Raw genomic sequence first — 12,555 nt, forward strand, 5'->3', positions numbered from 1 at the left:
AAAGAGATGAACAGTTTCCTAAGTTTAAGAAGAGTACACCTCTCATTCATTGCTAGTGAGAGTGCAAAATGGTGCAGCTACTTTGGAAGACAGTTTAGCAGTTTCTTTCAAAACTAAGCACACTGTTACAATATGATCCAGCAATTGTACTCCTTGGTATTTACCTAAATGAACTGAAAACTTAGACACACACAAACACCTAATTGCCAAAACTTGGAAGCAACCAAGATGTTCTTCAATAGGTGAATGGTTAAATAAACTGTGGTATATCCCTGCTGTGTAATATTATTCAGCAATGAAAGGGGTTGGCAAGCTCCGGGAGTTAGTGAAAGACAGGGAAGCCTGGTGTGCTGCAGTCCATGGGGTGGCAATGAGTCAGACTGAGTGACTGAACTGAACTGAATGAAATGAGCAATTAAGCTACCAAAAAAACACAAACATTAAATGCAACTTGGTGAATGAAAGAAGTTAAAGCGAAAAGGTTACATACTCTAGAAGTCCAACTATATAATATTACGGGAAAGTTAAAACTATGAAAACGGTAAACATCCATGGTTGCTATGGGTTTGGAAAGGGAAGGAGGGATGAATGGATGTAGCACAGGGGATTTTTAGGGCAGTGAAATTATTTTGTATGTCATTGTGGTGGTGGATATATCATTGTACATTTGTCAAACTCTCCTATAGAGTGTCAAACAATACAGAATGAACCCCTAATATAAACTGTGGTCAATAATAATTTATCAATATTTGCTCATCAGTTGTAGCAAATGTACTAATGGAAGATGTTAATAGGGAAAATTGGGTAGTGGAGGGGGGCAGTGGTGAGCCGAGATGGGATGTTTCTGTAAACCTAAAACTGTTTTTTTAAGTATATTAATTTAAAAAATATATAATTGTTAAAAGTGTTTCTGGTAAGGTCTCAGCGGGAAATGAGGGACATCTCATTAGAAATTAGAAATTGGATATCTAATTAGGAAAGTGATTCCTGTAAAGTAACAGAACTTGGCTGAATTGTGTTCTTCAGTGGGATGAAAAACAATTTGTAAGCAATAAACTTGAATATTTAGCTGAGCAAATTTCCTAGATAAATGTGAATGTACACCCTGGTTTCTCTGTGCTGTTTATAGTACAAAATGTAAGGAAAAAGACAAAAGAGGAAAGAACTATTAAGCAGAATAAGCAAAAAGAAACCATTTTATGATGGTTTGGAAAAATTTCAACTACACCTTCTACAAACGAGGCTTCCAATACAAATTGAAAGACGCGTGTATTGAAAAAATGTATATGTAAAATTTCTGTCCTCAGTGACTTCTCTTCATAGTTTTAGCAACTGTGTGTACACATAAAAAAGTAAGCAACCATTGTAAGCAGCATATAGATATTCCCTGAGTATATAGGCAAAATACTGAGTACCAACCATATGCCAAGCACCCATAAGAAACACAATCTGCAAATAAAGTATAATTTAGTGAATAAAAGCCAAAGTTTATTGAGTCTACTTGGTTACTAGCTATAAATACTTTACTTGAACCAAGTCATTTAATTGATTCAGGGTGCCAAACAGAGAAAATAAAAGGATGGAAATTCACAGAAAATTCATAGGTTAATAAGAGTTCCAAAGAATAGCAAGGAGAGATAAGAAAGCGTTCCTCGGTGATCAATGCAAAGAAATAGAGGAAAACAATAGAATGGGGAAGACTAGAGATCTCTTCAAGAAAATTAGAAATACAAAGGAAACATTTCATGCAAAGATGAGCACAATAAAGGACAGAAATGGTATCGACCTAACAGAAGCAGAAGATATTAAGAAGAAGTGGCAAGAATACACAGAAGAACTATACAAAAAAGATCTTCATGACCCAGATAACCACAATGGTGTGATTACTCACCTAGAGCCAGACATCCTGGAATGCGACGTCAAGTGGGCATTAGGAAGCATCATTACAAACAAAGCTAGTGGAGGTAATGAAATTCCAGTTGAGCTATTTCAAATTCTAAAAGATGATGCCGTGAAGGTGCTGCACTCAATATATCAGCAAATCTGGAAAACTCAGCAGTGGCCACAAGACTGGAAAAGGTCAGTTTTCATTCCAGTCCCAAAGAAAGACAATGCCAAAGAATGTTCAAACTACCACACAATTGCACTCATCTCACACGCTAGCAAAATAAAGCTCAAAATTCTCCAAGCCAGGCTTCAACAGTATGTGAACTGTGAACTTCCAGATGTTCAAGCTGGATTTAGGAAAGGCAGAGCAACCAGAGATCAAATTGCCAACATCTGCTAGATCATTGAAAAAGCAAGAGAGTTCCAGAAAACATCTACTTTTGCTTTATTGACTATGTCAAAGCCTTTGACTGTGTGGATCACAACAAACTGTGGAAAATTCTTCAAGAGATGGGAATACCAGACCACCTGACCCACCTTTTGAGAAATCTGTTACGAAGCAATAGTTAGAACTGAACATGGAACAACAGACTGGTTCCAAATGGGAAAAGGAGTATGTCAAGGCTGTATATTGTCACCCTACTATTTAACTTATATGCAGAGTACATCATGTGAAATGCTGGGCTGGATGAAGCACAAGCTGGAATCAAGATTGCCAGGAGAAATATCAATAACCTCAGATATGCAGATGACAGCACCCTATAGCAGAAAGTAAAGAAAAACTAATGAGCCTCTTGATGCAAGTGAAAGAGGATAATGAAAAAGTTGGCTTAAAACTCAACACTCAGAAAACTAAGATCATGGCATCTGGTCCCATCACTTAATGGCAAAAAGATGGAGGAACAATGGAAACAATGAGAAACCTTATTTTGGGGGGCTCCAAAATCACTGCAGGTGGTGGCTGCAGCCATGAAATTAAGACCCTTGCTCCTTGGAAGAAAAGCTATGACAAACCTAGACGGCATAATAAAAAGCAGAGGCATTACTTTACCAACAAAGGTCCGTCTAGTCAAAGCTATGGTTTTTCCAGTAGTCATGAATGGATGTGAGAGTTGGACTATAAAGAAAGCTGAGTGCCGAAGAATTGATGCTTTTGAACTGTGGTGTTGGAGAAGACTCTTGAGAGTCCCTTGGACTTCAGGGAGATCCAACCAGTCCATCCTAAAGGAAATCATTCCTGAATATTCATTGGAAGGACTGATGCTGAAGCTGAAATGCCAAATACTTTGGCCACCTGATGCGAAGAGCTGACTCATTTGAAAAGACCCTGATGCTAGGAAAGATTGAAGGCAGGAGGAGAAGGAGATGACAGAGGATAAGATGGCTGGATGGTATCACCAACCTGATGGACATGAGTTTGAATAAGCTCTGGGAGTTGGTGATGGACTGGAAAGCCTGGCGTGCTATAGTCCATGGGGTTGCAAAGAGTCAGACACAACTGAACGAACTGAACTTGCACAGTGGCCAGAATTTTCAAATAACCAGATTTTTCAAGAAAATACATAATGAAAATCTTAGTATGTCATAATAAATATTCATGCATAACATACTTTTTAGTGGCAGCAAAAATATAACATCATAGTAGATGAATTATTTTTCAAAAGAAAGATATTTGCCAAAGCTTAATGGATACACCCAAAAAACATATGATAGCAAATCACTCAATGCATTTACACACAGCAAACAGACCCATGTACCCAACATCCAATTTGAAAGTTAAAATCATTACTCTCCTTGTTAAACTCCTAGTTAAAACTCCTTGCAAGAGTAGTGGGACCTCCCAGTCATGTCCTCTCAAGGGTAATTATTACCCTCATCATAATGTACACCATACATTAATTTCACCTATTCTTGAACTTTCAAAAATTGGAATGACTATGTATTCTTTTTTGTCTGACTTTTCCCACTCAATATTAGCTTGTGAAATTTTGTCCATATGGGGTTATGTGTACTTGTAATTCCTTCACTCTCCATGTGGTGTGATATTATAGTGAAAAACCTCTCAATTTGCCTTTTCTACTGTAAATGGACTTTGGGGTTGTTTCCAATTTCAGCTTAAAATAATAACTAGACTTTTTGTTTCTTGCAACTCAACTCTGGCTCTTCCTTTACTGAGATTGATTCTGACATGCTTACATTTTTTTTTTAAGTCCAGAAAAAAAGTTGCAGCTGTGTCCAATCCTTGTTCCTTGTTATCCTAAATCAACCTGTTGATTAATAATTTTGGTTCAGATGCATCACTAATTACTTTCTATTTTGCACATATATTTTTTCAACCACAAAGATTTTCTTTGATACCTAATTTCAATCAAAGCTAGTGTTCCAAATGACTTCAGAGAATATATATACTTGATAAAAATATGTACACCAAATAACATGTTATGTATAAACTATGGACAGCAATCTTTTTAGCATAATTTCTATCAAAACTGCTTCGTGCCTGTCCCTGTAAACTATGGACAGCAATCTTTTTAGCATAATTTCTATCAAAACTGCTTTGTGCCTGTCCCTGTAAACTATGGACAGCAATCTTTTTAGCATAATTTCTATCAAAACTGCTTCATGCCTGTCCCTTCATGCCTACAGGTTGTCTCCCATAAAACCACTGAACATCTTAGGTCTCTCTGCCTTTACCTCATTCTCTTCTCTTCCCCTCCTCCCTCTCCTTCCTGGTCCCTCCTCCTCATTTCTCTATTTAGGTGATGTGATTTCTCTGTTTGTGATTGTTTTCCTCTTTTCTTAAATTATTAGTGAAAAACACCAAGAAGTAGACAAAAGCCAATTACAGTAATGTTTGCACGGGACTGGCCCAGGAAAACTCCTGACTGGCAGCTTTTGACTCAGATGGGAAAACTAGAAGGGGAAAAGAAAACATACTTGCATTGGTTAAATTTTGAGAAAATGAACTCCTATCTTGGTAAAAATCAAACTAAGATCTTTTTAGAAGGTAGCCAGGTTCTAGGGGCGACAGGAACTCACCAACCATCTATAAATTTTATTCTTAACATGACAGAAGCGTGGAAGCATATAGTGAAATACAAAGCACCGTACAAACACAATGGGATTGGCGTTCCCTTAGGATTGATGTGGGCTGAGGCACTTAGGGACACAGAACAAGTGGGATGCAAGGAGGCCTTTGTGCATTTACCTCACTTTTTACTTAGCACGTAAATCAGGGAACTGAGCCCCTCCCTGAAAGCCACTAGCGTTCTTCAAGGGGCCTCAGTGCCTGCAAGAAGTTACAAACAAAAGCTACACCTATCAGGGCTATTTAACTCCTGACAACTCGAAAAGCTACGGCTGATGCAGTGAAGACTTCCCTTCTAGTGCTCTCTGTTCCCACAGGTGCCCAGAGAATTTCATCTCCATGCCAAACTTGCATTTCACCTGAGGGTTTCTATTCAGTTTGCAAGAGTACGTTTTCTTGCACCAAACTCATTTTTGTTCTTTCCCGTGACATTGGCCAATGAAATTTCTATTTAAGGATTAAAACGGAAAGGATGCTGCGCTTGTAGTCGTGGCCGAGTGGTTAAGGCGATGGACTAGAAATCCATTGGGGTCTCCCCGCGCAGGTTCGAATCCTGCCGACTACGGTGTGTACATCTAACTTCGAAGCATATTAGAACGAGCTACGTAATACGTACCTTTTGAGGCGATGTTTTTACTTCGACTCTGCCTTGGAAACTTAGAAATCTCTGCAGTCAACAGATACGCTTTTAGCAACTACTTCCAGTATTCTCCAAATTCAGATCATGGCCATGCGTGTAGATAGGAATCAGTGCACCAAAAAGGCAGCTATCGAGAGACAGATTACCTTTTATTTTTCCTTTTTGTCTTTTATCGTAAAGTTCTCACTGAGCACCATCGCTGGCCGTCCCACTGTGCTGCCAGTTCTGGGAATTGAGGGAGGAACTGGACTCAAGGCTGCTACTGCTGTCACTTCAGTCGTGTCCGACTCCGTGCGACCCCATAGACGGCAGCCCACCAGGCTCCCCCGTCCCTGGGATTCTCCAGGCAAGAACACTGGAGTGGGTTGCCATTTCCTTCTCCAATGCAGGAAAGCGAAAAGTGAAAGTGAAGTCGCTCAGTCGTGTCTGACTCTTAGCGACCCCATGGACTGCAGCCTACTAGGCTCCTCCGTCCATGGGATTTTCCAGGTAAGAGTACTGGAGTGGGGTGCCATTGCCCTCAAGGCTAGACATGGATATATTTGGCTCGGATACTGAATCGCACGATGTACAGTCGATAGCAGGAAGCGTAGCTTTCACAGTGAATTAATAAAGACAACGGTGAGCAATTGTATGGAGATTCCTCTAGAGTAGCATACTGTCTTTCCACATTAGTGCTGTATTCTGAAGGAGATCAGCCCTGGGATTTCTTTGGAAGGAATGATGCTAAAGCTGAAACTCCAGTACTTTGGCCACCTTATGCGAAGAGTTGACTCATTGGAAAAGACTCTGATGCTGGGAGGGGTTGGGGGCAGGAGGAGAAGGGGACGACAGAGAATGAGATGGCTGGATGGCATCACTGACTCGATGGACGTGAGTCTGGGTGAACTCCGGGAGTTGGTGATGGACAGGGAGGCCTGGCGTCCTGCAATTCATGGGGTCGCAAAGAGTCGGACACGACTGAGCGACTGAACTGAACTGAACTGAACTGTGCATCTCTACCTATCCTGATGGAGACCGAGGTTCGATTCTCCTAAACATTGGGCACTGTCTCTCTTCTATTAATAATTATTAAGTAATATTAAGTAATTAATATTACTATTCTATTCATATTAAGTTACTATTACATTACTATTCATATTAAGTAATATGAAAAGAGGATGGCCTCTCCACAGTTAACAAGTGATCCAGCCGATTTAGTGACAGGTGAAGACTACATTTTTATTTTATGTAAATGTATAATATACAATATTATGAGTATATATGTACTTTAAGACATATATAGTTTATGTTAAGAATGTATGTTTTAAAAAATATATGTGTGTGTATACTTTTCTCTCTTGTATATGATAGAGATAGAAAAGGAAAAATACAGTAATACAAATGCTAACATTTGGGGACTGGAATAGCCAGGAATTGTCTGTATTCTTGTAACTTTTCCGTCAATCTGAAATTATTTCAGAATTAAATTATTTTAAAATAAAAAGTTAAAAAAAGACTAATAAAACCATAACTGAAAAACATTTTCATTGACATTTAAAAGCATAGATACACAATTTGAACCATAGATATGAAAGAAATAAGAAGTAAATTAATGAATGAGAGTTTAGAACTGATGAAGGAATGTGATGCAAACTGCTGTAGTGAGCAAGGACATCCATAACACATGAGAAAAGTTAAATAGAGAGAGCATACCTAAAACAACATAATGACTACATTTTACGATGTGAAAATAAGACGATGCTATAATTCAAAACAGCAATAACATGTGTGATGGGAAGATGTGGCCAAATCCAATTGTTCTATGTTCCCTTATAATATTGAAAAAGGTTAGAATTAAATGTACACTCAAAACATGATACATATTTGGACCATTGCTGAATACCAGACCACCTGACCTGCCTCTTGAGAAACCTGTATGCAGGTCAGGAAGCAACAGTTAGAACTGGACATGGAACAACAGACTGGTTCCAAATAGGAAAAGGAGTACGTCAAGGCTGTATATTGTCACCCTACTTATTTAACTTATATGTGGAGTATATTATGAGAAATGCTGGGCTGGAGGAAGCACAAGCTGGAATCAAGATTGCCAGGAGAAATATCAATAACCTCAGATATGCAGATGACACCACCCTAATGGCAGAAAGTGAAGAGGAACTAAAGAGCCTCTTGATGAAAGTGAAAGAAGAGAATGAAAAATTTGACTTAAAGCTCAACTTTCAGAAAACTAAGATCATGGCATCTGGTCCCATCACTTCATGGCAAATAGATGGGGAAACAACAGAAACAGTGAGAGACTTTATTTTTGGGGGCTCCAAAATCACTGCAGATGGTGATTGCAGCCATGAAATTAAAAGACGCTTACTCCTTGGGAGGAAAGTTATGACCAATCTAGACAGCATATTAAAAAGCAGAGACATCACTTTGCCAACAAAGGTCCATCCAGTCAAGGCTATGGTTTTTCCAGTAGTCATGTATGGATGTGAGAGTTGGACTATAAAGAAAGCTGAGCGCAGAAGAATTGATGCTTTTGAACTGTGGTGTTGGAGAAGACTCTTGAGAGTCCCTTGGACTGCAAGGAGATCCAACCAGTCCATCCTAAAGAAGATCAGTCCTGGGTGTTCATTGGAAGGACTGATGTTGAAGCTGAAACTCCAATACTTTGGCCACCTGATGCAAAGAGCTAACTCATTTGAAAAGACCTGATGCTGGGAAAGATTGAGGGCAGGAGGAGAAGAGGACGACGAGAAGAACCATCTCAGAGGATGAGATGGTTGGATGGCATCACTGACTCAATGGACATGAATTGGGTAAACTCTGGGAGTTGGTGATGGACAGGGAGGCCTGGCATGCTGCGGTTCATAGGGTCACAAGGAGTCAGACACGACTGAGCGACTGAACTGAACTGAACTGAATGGAGGAGTGTTAAAATCAGTATTTCTGTGAGCCATGTTCAAAACCAAGCAGCTTTTGTTTTTTTAATGAAGGAATAGAAAGATATAAGGATAATTTTGAAATTTTAATTTGAAATTAATTTTTAACATTTTGTCATCAAATTTTGGTAGTCAGATTTTAAAGTTAACATTATTGTGCAGTACTGTCAGACACTAGATTATTTCTTCAGTAATTTTATTGCACAGTTGAGTGGTCAAATCCATTCAGACACTAGATTATTTCTTCAGTAATTTTATTACACAGTTGAGTGGTCAAATCCATTCCTTTTCCCTTTCATTGAATCTCATTTGTCCCTCATTTGTCTATTACTTCTTTTCATTATAGACAAAATATTCTTTATTTTTTACAGAGGAAAAAAGATTGATCATAGTTAAGACCTATAAAGGCATTGATGAGGAGTCAACACAGGTATGGCTTGAAGGGCCACATCCTTGAGAGAAGGGAAACACATGATGAGTTGAACAAGAGCTTGCCCTTGAGGGACACATTGTGTTTTGCAGCATTTTATCAATAGAATAGACCTTAGGTGGAAAAAGCAATTGCGCTGAACTGAAGAGATACTCATCAGTGTTTGGCTACCAAAATCCATAGGACCTGCAGGTCAAAATTCAGATGATGAGGGAACCACAGAGAAGGAACTCAAACTTCTATGTATAAATTCTCCTTACAGTATTGACTAATTCCTAAATTTCCAACACACAAGAAAAGTTCCAAAACTCTGTAGGAAAGAGAAGCTGGAAGGCTAAAAATCTGTAGAGATTCATCAGCTGCTTAGTTTTTGAGAAACAGAGGTTAAAGTTCATGCCTCTCCCAGTTAATAAACTCTGTCATTTGAGATTTCAGAAGCATATCTTTTAAGCAGTAAGGGACAAACCCAGCTGTAAGGACCAAAGAGTAAGGTCTGTGTCTTCAGAGTACAGAGAACCTAACATAGACCGACCATAACAATGGCTCAGTCTTTGTATATTCCAGAAAGACTACCAGAAAACTCTGAATGTTTAGAAAGAAAGCAATATAGGTCTATATAGCCCATTGAACAAAGAAGAAAACACAACAGAGGTTTTAAAATACTTTGAGCTGAATGAAAATAAAAATATGATACATCATAATTTGTCTGATGTAGCTAAAGCTATTTTTGTAGAGAAATTTTCATCTTTAATTCCATGTATTAGAACAAGAGAAAGGTTGAAAATCAGTGATCTAACTCAAGAAGCTATAAAAAACTGGGAACTTAAATGCAAAAGGTAGAAGGAACTATTAAAATAAGTACAGAAATCAATGAAAAGCAGATATAATCAGAAAAAATCAGCAAAGCAAAAGGTTGGTTCTTCGAAAAGACTGATAAAATAGATAAACCCAATGAGACTAACCAAAAAAAAAAGATCTTTAATTAAGACATCAAGATCTTTAATGTCATCTTCTTTTTGAAGAAAAATAGAAATTTAATGGTCTAAGATTTCCTCTTGAGAACCTAGCTAGGTTTTAGAGTTTATTAAACTTTAAAAGTTAGAAGGAAAGAACTAATGAGAATAAAAGTTGTTATCACTGAAAAAGAAAGGAAAAATAGACAAAATCAACAAAGGAAAAATTCACTTTTTAGTTAGTAAAATTGCTACTCCAAATCAAGACTGATGTTTTTAAAAAAGAAAAAGTTAATAAGAATAAATAGAAGATGACATTAAAGATCTTACTAATATCAGGATTAGAGTCAGAGGATAAAATGAATAGTTTGGGGGGAAAATTTATCAATAGAAGATAAAGGCTTCTATATAAACACAACTTACCAAAGCAAACACAAAAGGAAATGAAAAGTTTAGATAGTCTGAAGTTTGTTAAAGAAATTAAAATCATAATTACATTTTGTATTAGTTTACTATGGCTGCCATGACAAAATACCACAGATTGAGTGGCTTAAACAACAGAAATTCATTTTCTCACAGTTCTGGAGGCTGGAAGTCCAAGATCAAGATGTCAACAGGTTGGTTTCTCCTGAGGTCTCTTCCCTTGGCTTGCAGATAGTCACCTTCTCTCTGTGTCCTCACCGGGTCTTTCCTCTGTGCATGCTTATCTGTGGTATTTCTGTGTACCCAAATTTCCTCTTATCAGGATACTGAGGTTAAATTAGTGTCCATTTTAACGGCCTCATTTTGAATTATTAGCTTAATTCCCAACTCTTTTTATGAGGCCAGCATAATCTTCATATTAAAATCTGACAAAGATGTTACTAGAGAAGGAGTTACATGTCAAACTTTGTGATAAACCTTCTAGATGCAAAACCACTAAACAAAATAATAGCAATCATATCTAGTAATATATAGAGATAGGAATCAAAGTAAAAAGGTAATGCTTGTTTTCGTAATATGAAATCTTAATATATAAAAAACCGATCACTTTAAATGTATTACCAAATGTAAGAGAAAAAAATCATATTAGTAGATGCAAAAAATTTGAAAAAATTCAATGCCAATCATTAAATTTTTGAGCAGTTTAGGAATAGAAAGGAGATTTCTTAATCTCATAATGCATATATACAAAATCCTACATCTAACATCCTAATTGTGGTAAATTTTTTTTTTAATTGTATCTTTTTTCCCCCAGTATTTATTTATTTATTTGGCTTTCCAGGTCTTAGTTTCTCACGCAGGATCTTTGACCTTTGTTGCTGCATGCAGGATCTTTAGTTGCAGTGTGTAGTTCCATGACCCTGGGCCCCCTGCATTGGGAACTGAGTCTTAGCCACTGGACCACCAGAGAAGTCCCTCTGGTAAATATTTGACACTTTCTTCCACTAAAGGGCCAGGACAAGCATAACCACTATTGCCACTGTTATTCAACACTGCACTGGGCATTCTTAGGCCAGGCAACAAGACAAAGAAAAGATATTTAGATTGAAAATGAATATCTTTCATCAGTTCTATTCAAATAGGACGGTCATCATTGGCAGATGATATGAATAAGTGCTTGGAAAATCTCCTAAGATCTACAAATTAGTAGAATTAATAAGTAAAAATAGCAAAATTACTAGATACAAAATCCCATATTCAACTATATATTTTCATGTACGCCAGCAACAATGCACAATTTTTATCACATAATAGCAAGAAAACTATCAATATCCTAATAATAATTATAATAAATGTAATAAAAATGTGCAAGACTATATTAAAACTTCCAAATCATTGTGCAGAGAATTTTAATAATATCTAAATAAAAGATATATTCATTGATTGAAAGTCTCAAATTCAATGCATTTGAAATAAAATGCTCAAAGAGGACTTCTGATAGAATTGAAAAACTGTTTCTAAAATATATGTACACATAGAAAGGACCTAGAATAGTCAAGGAAATCTTGCAAAGAAAGAACAAATCCAGAGGACCTTTTGCTACCACACAACAAGTTTTATTCTGAAGCTATACTGATTAATAAAATGTGCTATTGGTATAAAGATAAAGGGAACAAAATAGATATGCTGATACAAGACCATGTACATTTAAAAAAGTGTCACTGCAATTCAAAGGAGAACATGATAGGTTTTTCAAAAGGTGGTACTGGGTCAACTGGATATACAAAGGAAAACAATGTGGACATTGCTTTCTGTAAACTAGCCCCTAAACTAATTCAAGATGGCTTAAAGACTTAAATGTGCAAGGTAAAAATAATAAAATTTACAGAGGAAAACAGGAGACTACTTCATGAACTTTGGGTTGCCAAAGATTTCCTATTTAAGGGCCACAAAAAGCAATAACCATAAAAGATAATTTTGACTTGTTTAAACTTAAGAACTTTAGCATATCCAAAGACATCATTAACAGTGAGAAAAGGCACAGAGTGGGAGATGTTTAGAAGTATATCTGAGAAAGATTTATGTCTAGAATATACACAGAACTCCTTAAAATCGGTAAGAAAAAAGACAATAGGTAATAAATCAGATGGTGGGATCTGGGTAATATCTCTTGAGATGATGGCAGATAAGCTGGTCACTAA

The 12,555-nt window shown here is 37.1% G+C and overlaps 1 non-coding gene across 1 annotated transcript; it reads left to right on the forward strand.

Annotated features, from left to right (window-relative positions):
* Nucleotides 1-5,458: 5,458 nt before the first annotated feature.
* On the forward strand, nucleotides 5,459-5,540 carry TRNAS-AGA. Its single transcript has one exon. It is a non-coding gene; the product is annotated as a tRNA-Ser (tRNA).
* The last annotated feature ends 7,015 nt before the right edge of the window (nucleotides 5,541-12,555 follow it).

Source organism: Bubalus bubalis, chromosome 2 (assembly GCF_019923935.1).
Source record: "Bubalus bubalis isolate 160015118507 breed Murrah chromosome 2, NDDB_SH_1, whole genome shotgun sequence".
Classification (NCBI taxonomy): domain Eukaryota; kingdom Metazoa; phylum Chordata; class Mammalia; order Artiodactyla; family Bovidae; genus Bubalus; species Bubalus bubalis.